The sequence below is a fragment of the Salvia splendens genome, chromosome 1 (genome assembly GCF_004379255.2).
Source record: "Salvia splendens isolate huo1 chromosome 1, SspV2, whole genome shotgun sequence".
Taxonomy (NCBI): Eukaryota; Viridiplantae; Streptophyta; class Magnoliopsida; order Lamiales; family Lamiaceae; genus Salvia; species Salvia splendens.
In genome coordinates, this window is record NC_056032.1 from 25,243,811 (window position 1) to 25,259,143 (window position 15,333).

A 15,333-nucleotide genomic window follows, 5' to 3' on the forward strand; every position below is an offset into this window, starting at 1 on the left:
CAAGGAGTTGCAAGAGATAAATGAACGTTGCTTGTCAACTAATAATAGGGTGTTAATGGTAATTAGAAATACATATTATACTATTGTCAAAAGTAGTGTTGAATACCACATAACTGTTATTAATAAGTAACATGGATAAATTATAGAGATGTAATATCTTTCTTTTTTCCTATTTATAGAAGAAATAAAAATAGAGTGAGTAAATAGAAATTAGAAAGCCACATAAAGAAGAAAGTGCAATTGTAGAACAAAACATAAAATGACCAAATTTACATGCCCTAGTGATAAGTTGTATTTTAGGTCTTGGTTATTGGTCAGTATGATAAGCTTAACGTGCATATTCTGCAAGAAAAGTTGCTTAAGTGTGCAGAAAAGGGTGCAATTGAGCAGGAAAGCAATCGGAGGTATCAAGTGAAAAAGGATGCGAGAAGGGTGCAATACTGACCAGGATGCATGCCCAAAGGCTCGAGATGGAGAGGAGAGGATTGCTAGTAGACGGCCAACTATTTAACGGGGGCAAAAGCGACAATGTGCAAGGAAGAACAACCCTAATTTTTAGGGTAAGCCACCATATAAATAGAAGGTCACGTGAAGAAAGAAGAGAGACTCAACTCATTTTAGAAGGCACACTTAGAAACCACTCTCGGAAGTTCTAGTTCCGAAGCGGAGGCTAGCTCTACAAGTGGTCAAGATTGCGTCAGAGAACAACATAGCAGATCCTTTTACAAAGGCATTGGCGGTTAAACAGTTCGAGCGCCATGTTGAACGGATGGGAGTTCGACTCGTTCAAGACCTCAACTCGCTTTCAGTATAAGTGGGAGAATTAGACGTAGTGCACATTTAATTTGTATACTCGAAAGTTGTTTTGAGTATAAGTAGGAGATTGTTAGAGTTTGTATACTAGAAATCACCTTTCGAGTGATTGAATACTGTAAAAACTCTATTTTTTATTTTTCAATAGATGCAATAGATTATTTTTGTCATAATGTTGTTCCGTTTTACATTTAATGAATGTTTATTGCATATTTAAATGTATACGTAATGCAACAAAGTCTAAGTCTTTGTTTTAGTAGACCGGTTGTGGGCGTCGTCCATTTTAAGGTAACACGGTCAGTTCTGAACAAAGAAAAATAAGAATTTCACAACCCAGATAGGCCTAGACTACCTATCGTGAAAGGTTGCAATGTTAGTCCGCATATTTCTAAGCCTTACTGAAATAAGATGACATAGGTGTGGTAGAGCACTAAATTGGATCTAACAACGAGACAAGTCTTTATGCTATCTACTAAAAGATGAGGTCTTGATATTTAATTTCATAATCAATGTGCGTTGGCATTGAGCATACGGTATTGATTATGCACTACTTTGACTTACCAAATGGTGCGGTTTTTTCGCAACCCAAGAATCCTGTTATATTGGGTAGTGGTGATTAATATCTAGCGGTGCTAGGATTGCTATTATATTGAATCGTGCACGAGGTGAGTCTCATTTGGTAACGTCCTTAAGAGGAGCTCGAAACAAGGTTTTATTATTCGGAACTTAGCTAGTTGGAGTTTGATTACACTATGAATAATAAATAAGCATTTCTTGCTAAGTCCACTCTTGGAATTAATAATATGTTAATTAATTAAGTTCATAACAGAAATTAATTAATTAATGGACGTTTCTATCTTAAGCGCGGGAAATGAACGACAAACAAATGGAAACCCGGATTACTTATAATTTCGTATTTGGATGGGCAGTGCAATATTACTTCTGTAGTGGCTGCTCGTAATATTCCAGTATGAGCTTAAATTAAATTGTGGGTTCAATTTAATTAGTAAAAAGCTAATTGGGGGAGATCATATCCAAAACATTTCATAGATCCCTGATTGGGCCCAATATGTGACTTAATATAAATAGGAGAATAAATGAGACAGAAAATACACATTATTTTCATTAAAATTTTCGCCCCCTCTCCTTCTCCAAGAGGGACGATTTTCAACTCCCTCCGTGAGCAATTTCCGTCATTTTATTTAAGTCCTAGACTCTGTTGAGATCAGCTCACACTGATATCAGCTATAGTCCGGGAACCGGTCAGAAGATCTATGGTTTAGTACTCAAGATCTACACGTGGAGAAGGCGCTAGCCATCTTCAATTCTTTGGAGAATCTACAAGGTAAATTGGCTAATTCCGTAGAAAGCATGTTTAAGGTTTCAATTACGTTAAAGCATGAATTAAATTCAAGTTATGAACATGATACATGTGATAATTATGCAAATAGAATTTGTCTAAATAATTAGCTAAATAGATCATTATTATTATGTGATCAATTTGATGCATGCTTCCGCTGCCAATCCTTCAGGCACCTCATACAATAATGTCTAAGCTCCTTGCCACTAGGACAAAGGATTTGGACACGTGTGTTGGCGATTTCGATTCAAAAGGTTTGCTTGTTGGCCAATTAACACATATATAATGAATTATGCTTCCCGCGGGACAACAATGATTATTATGCTCTATTGACCAAAATAATCTTGTTTTCGATGCTAATACATTACAGACATCACAAAATGTATGTGTGTGGGCGATTTTAATTCTAAAGGTTTGCTTGTTGGCCAAGTATAGTGGATGTATAGTGCATGTATATGTGTGTTATGTGCATGTATAGTGCATGTAATATATGCACTATACATGCACTATATTGTTGGCCAAGTTAAGTGCATGTATATTGTGTGCTATGTGGGTATTTTTTGTTCATGTATACTTTTTGTATAGTATCTTGATTTTATATAGTGCATGTATATTTTGTGTATAGTGTATGATTTCTATAGTGCATGTATTTTGGTTTATAGTGGGTGTAATGTACAGATTTTGTGTATAGCAATGTGCGTAGGTGTATTAATAATAATATTAAACTATAATTTTTGTTATTATTTTAATAGTAATTATATAATAGTATTATTATAATTATTATTATTACTCCATCCGTCCCTCATAATTCGTCACTATTTGACTTGACACGAGTTTTAAGAAATGTAATAGAAATTGGGTAGAAAAAGTTGGTAGCATGTGGGTCCTACTTTTATATATTAATTTTATAATAAAATGTGAGTGTGAATGAGTTAGTGGAATGTCGGGTCCACTACCAAAAATGGTAAAAGTGAAATGTCACGACCGCCCTTTAGGGTTAATAAATACGGGCGATCGTGATTAAAAGAATTAAATAGAAAGACGAAAAGAATTAGGGTTTCAACACAAGATGGACCAACAATTAATATCCAAATGAATAAGCAAGAGTTTAATATTATCCAACAAGAAATTCAGAACATCCAATACCCCAACAATTAAAGTTGTCGGCCCAAATAAATCATAATTTAACGACACGTCACAGCGGAAACGACCAAGAGAAAGAGTGACGTCATGTGTGACGACACAACGACACTCAAGGTTCAAAGACATCAATAACATATTAGGTTCACTTGCTCAACACCACCACATCCTCGTCGCCGCTCAACCTGCACATAGGGAAAACACATGCAGCGCTGAGTATTTTAAGAATACCCAGTGGCTAATGCCGAAAACATTTGCAACAAAAGTAATTTATCATGCCATTCACAAGTAACCATCGGGGTTTAGCTTTGGAAATACCCGAGGCACTCAAAATCATTTCCCATTGTAAAATTCGACTGATCAGTCATTTTCCCATAGACGTTCGCCATATCTGCCAATACATGACTTGGAATGTGGCCACAAACCAAGCCACTAGACCGGCCAGCCCGTAGCTAGCACACGATCTACCATAGGTGTACACTAGTCCAGGTAGGGTTTGCGGCCCTACGAGGACCCGAATTCGATTTATATAACAATGGCACATAGCCATACCAGATAGGCACGTAAAACACAAATCACGGCATGATAAAATCATTTTCATTTCCATTGATAAAATATTTAGGACGTTGTCCTTATTTAAAAGAGAGCCCACCTCGAGTGCTTAATCCAAAACTATTTTCTTTCCTTTGCGATCACGATTCCCTTGCGAGATATCACCTTTAGAATTAAAATAACACATAAATCAACACACTTTCAAATTAAATAAATAAAATGCATGCACCCTAGTTTAAATCTTTTATCTTTTTTTTTCTCGATTTTTCGTTTATTCGGCGGCCGCCCAAGGCGTCGCGTGCGACGCCGGTCGACCGCTTACGTCAACAATCGCTCTGAAGGCTCCTCGTATTTTCTTCAAAATGTAGATATTAATCCTAATATTTACTTAAGCTCGTAATTAAATCCCCGCTATTATTTCTCTTTGAATTAATTATTTCCGACATAAGATAAACTTACTCCCTCTTCGAATTATACTGGAGATTAATTAAATATTTGTCACAATTAATTATCGGCCCAAAACTTAATTCCTTCCCACCTTATGTCTTTTAATTTAATTAATCAACACCCCCACTAAAGAAGGCCCAAACTTTAAATTGATCACCTAAAATAATTTATCAAGCCCAATTCAATTAAAATCAAAAGGCCAGAATCATTTAATTAAAAGCCCAAGATTTAATTAATTCCTCCACTTTATCTTCAATTACAATTTAAGGTCCAACAATTAAATGGAATCCATCTTTAATAATTTACCCATGTCAATTTATGAAGCCCAATTGCCCAAGACATCTCATTTAATTTAATAGGCCCATTTTTATTATTTGGAACCCAAACTACCAAGTCTCCCAATTTAATCTATACGGCCCAATTCTCTTTTTTTTTAGCCAACAAAAAGCCCAATTTCCTCCTACCATCTCCACGCCACCTCTCATTCTCTTTTCTATCTCTCTCTCTCGACGGATGACTCTCTCGACGGAAGCAACGATTTCAGAAGCTCGACGCCTTGAAGGAATCAGATCTGGCGTCACCTTCCGCCTCCGCCGTCGGGAAGGCTGCTGTCACTGCACCGAGCCGTCTCCAGCCACCGCGTCGCTGCTCCGCCGCGAAGGTGTGTTGCTGCCGCCAATTCAGCCATCGTCCATCACCGAACCAACCTCGAACAGATACCACGCAGCCCCAATTAACCCCGATTTCACCCGAAAGATAAGTTCTCATTCAAAAAGTGTTTCTGTTCGTTCTTAATTTTCGGTTCGCAGCAAGGGGGGTTCCAATTAGTAACATTCGATTGGTTTTGAATGCTTGATTGCTAATGATTAGTTCTTTGTTTGGGAGATTGATGCTGAGTATGTGATAAATGGTGCAGAATGCAGAAATTCACGTTTTAAGATTGGGTAGGAAATATACCTCTTTGAATTGAATTTGGATTGTGAAGTTCACACGGCTGAAAAACAGGTTCTTGAAGCTGGATAATTTTGATTACTGCCAATAGCAACAATTTGATGTTAGATTTTTTTGAAGCAGGAGAAAGTTTAGATACAAACGATAGACGTAGCTTACCTTGAAGGAGAAAGATTGGTTGCAGAGATTGCAGAGATTGCAGAGGACGATTGGTGAGGGGATATAACTGATTAGAGATTTTATATAGGGAAGAGGGGGTTGAGATACGGGAGAGATTTGTGGGAGAGATGGGGGACGGTTTTTCCCAACGTGGGGAAAGAGTAGGATTCAAATTTTCTTTTTTTATTTTAACGTGATTTTGATTAAATCTGGGTTTGTTTGGTATTTTATTTGCAGCTTACGGAGGAGGAAAATTCCATCACGGAGCAGGATAATCTACATAAAATCTTTAATTAAATATTGAATTAAAGATATTTTATTTTAGTTGGTTTAGATTAATTCGCAGCCCATTGTATTTTATTTTAAATTGTGCAGTCCATAATTTATTTATCACGGACTAGATTTTTATTTTAATTATTTAATTTATCGAATCCAACACGGAATTGAGTCCAATAAATATTCCTCACGGACAAGAATTAATTAAATTCGCATAATCATTTATTTCACAAATCTCCAATCAACAACAATTAATTCACGGCCCTCGAAAAAAAAATAATAGCATTAAAACCCGTAATTTATGGTTCACAATTTAGGTTTAGAAAAACGGGGCGTTACATCCTACCAACCTTAGCAGAAATTTCGTCCCGAAATTTGTTACCCTCAAGTAAAGAGTTCGGGATACAATTCCATCATTTTATCCTCATTCTCCCACGTGGCTTCTTCATGCCCATGATTTTCCCATAGTACTTTCACACAAGCAACATTTTTATTTCTCACAATTTGGATCTTTCGGTCCAGAATAGATTGGGGTCTCTCTTCATAGCTTAAGTCCGGATTCAACGCGACTTCCTCAAAACGGATCACGTGCTTCGGGTTGAACACGTATTTTCGTAACTGCGACACATGAAAAACGTTGTGAACATTTCCAAGGTTTGGTGGTAGCGCCAAACGGTATGCAACGGGGCCCACTCCTTCGAGAATTTCGTAAGGTTCGATAAATCGCGGTTTCAATTTGCCCTTGACGTCGAATCGTGTTATCCCTTTTGACGGAGATACCTTCAAGAAAACTTTATCGCCAGCTTGAAATTGTACGTCGGTTCGTCGGACATCCGCGTATGATTTCTGTCTGTCTTGAGCTTCTTTTATCCTCTCACGAATTTGTCAAACGATTCCCACCATCTCTTCAACTGCATCAGGTCCGAGTATTCTTCTCTCGTCAACCTCATCCCAGTAGAGCGGCGATCTACACTTTCTTCCATATAATGCCTCATACGGCGCCATGTTTATCGTTGCCTGAAAACTGTTGTTGTAGGCGAACTCGATCAGTGGTAGTGCTGCCTCCCAACTTCCCCCTCGGTCGAGTACCACGGCTCTCAACATATCCTCAAGAGTTTGGATCGTTCTTTCGGATTGTCCATCGGTTTGCGGGTGAAACGCTGTACTGAAATTCAATTTGGTTCCAAGCTCTTTTTGTAGACTCATCCAAAATCTTGAGGTGAATTTTGGGTCACGTTCGGACGTGATAGTCACTGGGACTCCATGCAATCGAACTATCTCCCTTATGTAGATTTGAGCCAGTTTGTTGGACCCATAGCTTATGAGAATCGGTATGAAATGCGTACTCTTGGTAAGCCGATCTATACTTACCCAAATGACGGTGTTCCCTCTCAGAGTCCTTGGCAACCCGGTCACGAAATCCATGGAGATGTGTTCCCATTTCCACTCGGGAATCTCTAGTGGATGTAACTTCCCATACGGTCGTTGATGTAGAATCCTCACTTGCAGACAGACTAAACATCTCTCGCCGAATGACGCTATGTCCCTCTTCATACCATTCCACCAAAAGGACTTCCTCAGATCTTGATACATTTTCGTACTTCCTGGGTGAGCGGTGTAAGGAGTCTCAAGCGCTTTACTCATAACCTCGTTTTTTAGTCCCTCGTTATCCGGCATGCATAGCCTTCCTTCGAAAGTAAGGGCATTGTCACCATCTTCACTAAAATTCCCAGATTCACCAGTTTGCACTTCTATACGAATTTCCTCCAATTTCGCATCCATCCGTTGTGCTTCAATAATCCTCGACCTTAGATCAGGTTCAACGGCTAGAGTGGCGATTCGTGCATCCACTGTTTCAGGTGCCCTCACCACTTCCAAACGCATCTTCTGAACTCACAAATTAGGCGTTCCTCTGTGGTGAGAAAAGTGGCTAGTTAGGACTGGTCCTTCCGGCTCAATGCATCTGCTACTACATTTGCCTTGCCGGGGTGATAATTGATGCCACAATCGTAGTCCTTCACCAACTCGAGCCATCTTCGTTGCCGCATGTTCAAATCTTTCTGCTCGAAGAAGTACTTCAGGCTTTTGTGATCCGTGAAGATCTCACATCGGACTCCGTAGGGGTGATGTCTCCAAATCTTTAAGGCGTGTACTACCACTGCTAACTCCAAGTCGTGGGTTGGATAGTTCAACTCGTGTGGCCTCAATTGTCGTGATGCATAAGCAATCACTTTGTTGTTCTGTATCAACACACATCCAAGTCCCACCTTCGAAGCGTATGTGTATACCACGTAGTTCACTCCATATTCTGGCACAACTAGAATCAGTGCACTAGTTAGCTTTTCCTTCAACAGTTGGAAACTGGCCTCACACTCTGGGGTCCAATTGACTTTTACCCCTTTCTTGAGTTGTTGGGGCATGGGTCTCACTATCTTGGAGAATCCGTCTATAAAACTTCGGTAGTATCCTGCCATGCCTAGGAAACTCTGAATCTCGTTTGGTGTTGAAGGTGCTTTCTATTGTTGTACCGCCTCGACCTTGGCGAGATCCACTCGAATTCCTTCTGCCGACACAATGTGACCAAGGAAGTTTACTTCCTTAAGCCAAAACTCACACTTGCTGAATTTGGCATACAGTTTCTCACTCCTCAACGTCTCCAAAGTGATTCGCAGGTGCTCCTCGCGTTCCTTCTCATTCCTCGAATAGACGAGTACATCATCTATGAATACCAAAACGAATTTACCCAAGTATGGGTGGAATACCCTGGTTCATCAAATCCATGAATGCTGCAGGTGCATTCATCAATCCAAACGGCATCACCACAAACTCATGGTGACCATATCTCGTGTGAAAAGCAGTCTTCGGTATGTCTTCTCGTCGGACTCTCAACTGATGGTATCCAGACCTTAAATCCATCTTTGAGAACACACCAGCTCCTCGAAGTTGCTCGAATAGGTCGTCTATTCTCGGTAGTGGATATTTGTTCTTGAGAGTCATCTTGTTCAACTCTCTATAATCGATACACATTCTCATCGATCCATCCTTCTTCTTCACAAAAGCACATGTGCGCCCCACGGTGAAACACTGGCTCTAATGAAACCCAAGTCTATAAGCTCTTGAAGTTGTATCTTGAGTTCTTCCAACTCTTTAGCCGCCATTCGATATGGGGCCTTAGACACCTGTGCTGACCCTAGCTCTAGGTCGATTGTGAACTCCAATTGTCGATCTGGCGGTGGGCCAGGTAAAGCTTCAGGAAAAACGTCTGCAAATTCTCGTACCACATCGACATCCTCCACTTTCCTTTCTTCCTTCTCATCTCCTTGTAGGTAGACCAGGTAGGCAGGACGCCCTTTTCTCAACATCGTTGTGGCTTGGAGTGCGGAGATGATAGACGTTTTTATGTTCACTGTGGTTCCATGATACACGATTGGTTCCTTTCCGGGGCTTGTAATGATATTCGTCTCTCCTTACATCGAATCGTAGCAAAATTTGCAGTCAACCAATCCATTCCCAAGATTACATCAACATCCTTCATGGCCATATCTTGTAAGTCGTGCGCGACTAGCCTAAGTCCTCCCATAACAATTTCTATGTTCGAGCATGTTCGAGAAATTTCTATTACCCCTCCCACTGGTGAGGTCACCATCATCTTATGTTCAGATTTATTAGCAGGCAACTTAATGTGTCCACACATAGTTCTGCCAAATTTCCGCTCTCGTGACTCCCTTGTTCAGTCTTGGTTTGTCTAGAACTCAGCGCATACGCTCTAGCCTGGGAGGGAAGTCTTGGGCGGTGAGGTTGTTGTTGTCGCGGAGATTGATCACGATTCATCCTTAGTTCAGCCGGTGGTGCCCTCGACTGCTGACGGAATCCTTGATTGTTCTGCCTTGACCCCATCCCCGCATTCTTGATCAGACACTCCCTAGAGAAGTGGTCATTTCCCCCACAGTTAAAGCACTTGGTAGTTTTCTGCACTCTACACTCTCCAAAATGGTACCTGGAGCACACATTGCATTGTGGTGGTCTGGGTCGGAAGTCACCCCTCTGGTTAGAGAAATTTTGTCTACCCCCATGCGGTGGTCGGTTTTGATTGGGCTGGTACCTCTTGTTTTCTTAGTGGGTCCTATTCCTATCCCACTTTCTCTTCTCCCGAGAATAATGTGGTGGAGGCAGTGCCAGTGTAGTGTTCTCCGTCACCCTCTCCTTGGGCATAGCTGCCTCAACATCTAGCGCAAGGGCCAACGCTTCCGCGTATGTAAGCCTCCCATGACTAGCCAATGCCATCTTTATCTCATGCCTTAGACCTTCACGGAACTTATCGGTCAGCTTCTCGTCGGTGTCAACTTGTTCAGGTGCATACCGAGTCATATCGCAGAGCGCGCGATCATATTCCGTCACCGACATGCGTCCTTGGGTTAAGTTGTAAAACTCAGCCTCCTTTACCTTTCGGTAACTTTTTGGGGTATACTTGTTGTATATTTCCGCCTTAATGTCCTCCCATGTCATTGTATCCACTTTCTTAGGGGCCAGGTCCCTTGCTTGGTCCCACCTAAAGTCGGCCGAATCCGTGAGTTGGTAGGTTACATAAATCAATTGCTCTTCCTCGGTGCACTTCAAGAATTCGAAGATGCTCTCCAATACGCGTATCCAAGTCTCGGCCTTTGCTGGCTCTCCTATCCCATCGAATATAGAAGGATTTTGCTTTAGCAAAAACTATTCAATATGCCATTCTGGCTTAGGTGGAGGAGGTAATGCTGATGGTACTAGCACGCGTTCCCCCTTTCAATTGTTTACCATTTTAGATGATTCGATTTCGCCACTTGCTAGACGATTTCCTCTCGTCGGCTACCTTCGTTCGTATATCTTAATCTATCAGGGGTGCTCGTATTTACATTCCAATACAATCGTTCAACGATGATCTTATGCGACGTCCTTAATACTCCGACTCTCAGTTGTTATCCGTATAACCCTTAATCAACCACTTACCTAAATTCTGAGCCGCAAAACGTGATCATTTGATGTGCACGCTTCTCTCAGCTTTTGTTTCTCAAGACCTAATGTCTGGTATGGCATAAAGTTCAATTCTTTGGCTGCTTGCTACAACATAACATAGATGCGAAAATATTCGACTGCTCGTGTTGTTGGTGTATCTTTTTTTTGTATGTGTCTCTTGAAACTTATTCCTCATATGTGGTTGCAGAGATCAAGCCATTGTCTTTCTTGAGGGTCTTGTATAAAGAATTTAGAAATTTATTTAACAGTCTTTACTTGGATCAGAACAGGTTTCAATATGAGGAGCACTATTGAAATTGCCTTTGATTGGAATGGCTCCAAAAATGACTCAAGAGGAACAAGAATGAGTCACTACTTTCATTAAAAGGAAACAGTGATGCATCACTTGCAAATTGCAGGTCAATCAAAAGTTCTAAATGCACGAAAAGAATATCATTGTCAAGGAGCTTCATAGTAAGAAATTTCTGATAATCCAAGTAAGTACTGTCAATTAAATTCATCCATTCTAGCTACAAAGGTGGCACTCCGTCATTTTCCGAAGATAATAGAAGCGTTCTCGAAAACTCTAGATTCTAAGTCAAGATTCTTGGTGTCGTTACAACAATTAACTGTCCTTGAAGGTCACATCTTCATATTGTTTTTGGCACGCCATAGCGACCATTCTCATTAAATGCATGGTAATAACCTCCTGGCCTTAACATGTCATAAGTGTTGTCATATTTGTAACGCGTAGTCGCATTAACATGTTATGCACGATTGCATTCACTTTATTTGATTGCAGGCACAATTTCTCGTCGATGTAAGGATACATCACCTAACATTTCTTCTTGTCTTGATCTCGTTAGGAACATCCTTTCATTTTGTTCTTATCATCCAGGGAAGACAATAGACAATTATAATAATCCGTCTAGTTCGAAGTATATGTTTTCGTTTGTCCCATCACTCAGGAAAGTGATATTGTGGTCATCAATTTACAACTATGTTCAAGCACGTTCAACCTAGCATACTTCTTAGGCACTCTATGTTTTCCAGACATAGTGCATAGTCTCATACTTCAACACATATTCGATCGTTGCTTAATTCAAGCTTCATATGGGTTCTACGTTTGCAACGAAGTTCAAAATTCAACATTTCACTTTCATATTGATTCTATAGTATTTCATCAATCATGAACTATCACATAAAACGTCATTTATACATTGCGCAGTCAAACATGTTGATCCATATAAACCATTTGACATTCCATAGCATTTCATCCAGCATATATTAATATTTAAAATAGTAACTCAATCAATCCGTCGCCCATGGAATCACATTTCATAAATCATGCAATTCATGTCCATCTTTATACCACAATCACGTAATTGCAACTACACACGCGTCATAGTTTGCGTTTCATACTTCCAAAATCATATGATTTCAACAAAATATGCATTAGAATTTTCGCCGTTCAAGTATTCAACATATATGTTCTTCAAATTAAATTCGCAGTTCACACATGTAATAACAAGTCCCCGTCTCAAGCATGCGATTAATTTTCATACTTCAATATCCATCACATTCAACACATTCAATAACATACTTCCATAGTGTCTCACGTCCCATAGTTTGTCGCGTCTCGTATGACCACAATATTTTCCAAAGCCATAGCATTTACTTTAAAATTCCAATAGGCCCAGAATTGCCATTTTTGCAAGGAACCATTTTTCAACCGAATTTCAAAATTTTCGGTAATTCATTTTAAAAAATCGCCAAAATGTTCTTACCGCTTCTTTCGTGGTTGAGCGTGACGAGTTGTGGTGTTGAGCCTTCGAGGTTTAACACTTTAGCCAATTAATACAAGGATAGATTTTGACTCCAAAAGACTCTTGGGTCCAGAGCGGAAAGAAACCTGGCTCTGATACCAAACTGTCACGACCGCCCTTTAGGGTTAATAAATACGGGCGATCGTGATTAAAAGAATTAAATAGAAAGACGAAAAGAATTAGGGTTTCAACACAAGATGGACCAACAATTAATATCCAAATGAATAAGCAAGAGTTTAATATTATCCAACAAGAAATTCAGAACATCCAATAGCCCAACAATTAAAGTTGTCGGCCCAAATAATTCATAATTTAACGACACGTCACAGCGGAAACGACCAAGAGAAAGAGTGACGTCATGTGTGACGACACAACGACACTCAAGGTTCAAAGACATCAATAACATATTAGGTTCACTTGCTCAACACCACCACATCCTCGTCGCCGCTCAACCTGCACATAGGGAAAACACATGCAGGGCTGAGTATTTTAAGAATACCCAGTGGCTAATGCCGAAAACATTTGCAACAAAAGTAATTTATCATGCCATTCACAAGTAACCATCGGGGTTTAGCTTTGGAAATACCCGAGGCACTCAAAATCATTTCCCATTGTAAAATTCGACTGATCAGTCATTTTCCCATAGACGTTCGCCATATCTGCCAATACATGACTTGGAATGTGGCCACAAACCAAGCTACTAGACCGGCCAGCCCGTAGCTAGCACACGATCTACCATAGGTGTACACTAGTCCAGGTAGGGTTTGCGGCCCTACGAGGACCCGAATTCGATTTATATAACAATGGCACATAGCCATACCAGATAGGCACGTAAAACACAAATCACGGCATGATAAAATCATTTTCATTTCCATTGATAAAATATTTAGGACGTTGTCCTTATTTAAAAGAGAGCCCACCTCGAGTGCTTAATCCAAAACTATTTTCTTTCCTTTGCGATCACGATTCCCTTGCGAGATATCACCTTTAGAATTAAAATAACACATAAATCAACACACTTTCAAATTAAATAAATAAAATGCATGCACCCTAGTTTAAATCTTTTATCTTTTTTTTTCTCGATTTTTCGTTTATTCGGCGGCCGCCCAAGGCGTCGCGTGCGACGCCGGTCGGCCGCTTACGTCAACAATCGCTCTGAAGGCTCCTCGTATTTTCTTCAAAATGTAGATATTAATCCTAATATTTACTTAAGCTCGTAATTAAATCCCCGCTATTATTTCTCTTTGAATTAATTATTTCCGACATAAGATAAACTTACTCCCTCTTCGAATTATACTGGAGATTAATTAAATATTTGTCACAATTAATTATCGGCCCAAAACTTAATTCCTTCCCACCTTATGTCTTTTAATTTAATTAATCAACACCCCCACTAAAGAAGGCCCAAACTTTAAATTGATCACCTAAAATAATTTATCAAGCCCAATTCAATTAAAATCAAAAGGCCAGAATCATTTAATTAAAAGCCCAAGATTTAATTGTTTCCTCCACTTTATCTTCAATTACAATTTAAGGTCCAACAATTAAATGGAATCCATCTTTAATAATTTACCCATGTCAATTTATGAAGCCCAATTGCCCAAAACATCTCATTTAATTTAATAGGCCCATTTTTATTATTTGGAACCCAAACTACCAAGTCTCCCAATTTAATCTATACGGCCCAATTCTTTTTTTTTTAGCCAACAAAAAGCCCAATTTCCTCCTACCATCTCCACGCCACCTCTCATTCTCTTTTCTATCTCTCTCTCTCGACGGATGACTCTCTCGACGGAAGCAACGATTTCAGAAGCTCGACGCCTTGAAGGAATCAGATCTGGCGTCACCTTCCGCCTCCGCCGTCGGGAAGGCTGCTGTCACTGCACCGAGCCGTCTCCAGCCGCCGCGTCGCTGCTCCGCCGCGAAGGTGTGTTGCTGCCGCCAATTCAGCCGTCGTCCATCACCGAACCAACCCCGAACAGATACCACGCAGCCCCAATTAACCCCGATTTCACCCGAAAGATAAGTTCTCATTCAAAAAGTGTTTCTGTTCGTTCTTAATTTTCGGTTCGCAGCAAGGGGGGGTTCCAATTAGTAACATTCGATTGTTTTGAATGCTTGATTGCTAATGATTAGTTCTTTGTTTGGGAGATTGATGCTGAGTATGTGATAAATGGTGCAGAATGCAGAAATTCACGTTTTAAGATTGGGTAGGAAATATACCTCTTTGAATTGAATTTGGATTGTGAAGTTCACACGGCTGAAAAACAGGTTCTTGAAGCTGGATAATTTTGATTACTGCCAATAGCAACAATTTGATGTTAGATTTTTTTGAAGCAGGAGAAAGTTTAGATACAAACGATAGACGTAGCTTACCTTGAAGGAGAAAGATTGGTTGCAGAGATTGCAGAGATTGCAGAGGACGATTGGTGAGGGGATATAACTGATTAGAGATTTTATATAGGGAAGAGGGGGTTGAGATACGGGAGAGATTTGTGGGAGAGATGAGGGACGGTTTTTCCCAACGTGGGGAAAGAGTAGGATTCAAATTTTCTTTTTTTATTTTAACGTGATTTTGATTAAATCTGGGTTTGTTTGGTATTTTATTTGCAGCTTACGGAGGAGGAAAATTCCATCACGGAGCAGGATAATCTACATAAAATCTTTAATTAAATATTGAATTAAAGATATTTTATTTTAGTTGGTTTAGATTAATTCGCAGCCCATTGTATTTTATTTTAAATTGTGCAGTCCATAATTTATTTATCACGGACTAGATTTTTATTTTAATTATTTAATTTATCGAATCCAACACGG

General features: G+C 39.8%; 4 long non-coding RNA genes across 5 annotated transcripts; 2 read left to right on the forward strand and 2 right to left on the reverse strand.

Annotated features, from left to right (window-relative positions):
- Positions 1-3,254: 3,254 nt before the first annotated feature.
- Positions 3,255-5,392, reverse strand: LOC121797849. The gene is made up of 3 exons (XR_006049980.1): positions 5,270-5,392; positions 3,966-4,030; positions 3,255-3,498 (listed from the first exon to the last, which is right to left on the reverse strand). It is a non-coding gene; the product is annotated as an uncharacterized LOC121797849 (long non-coding RNA).
- Positions 5,388-5,822, forward strand: LOC121797846. The gene is made up of 2 exons (XR_006049979.1): positions 5,388-5,475; positions 5,660-5,822. It is a non-coding gene; the product is annotated as an uncharacterized LOC121797846 (long non-coding RNA).
- A 6,907-nt stretch (positions 5,823-12,729) lies between these two features.
- LOC121797472 lies at positions 12,730-14,873 on the reverse strand. Of its 2 annotated transcripts, XR_006049849.1 has the most exons (3): positions 14,740-14,862; positions 13,437-13,501; positions 12,730-12,969 (listed from the first exon to the last, which is right to left on the reverse strand). It is a non-coding gene; the product is annotated as an uncharacterized LOC121797472 (long non-coding RNA). The 2 variants fall into 2 exon arrangements; XR_006049850.1 differs by lacking the exon at positions 13,437-13,501 and having other exon boundaries at positions 14,740-14,873.
- On the forward strand, positions 14,858-15,292 carry LOC121797465. Its single transcript, XR_006049848.1, has 2 exons — positions 14,858-14,945; positions 15,130-15,292. It is a non-coding gene; the product is annotated as an uncharacterized LOC121797465 (long non-coding RNA).
- Positions 15,293-15,333: the final 41 nt, after the last annotated feature.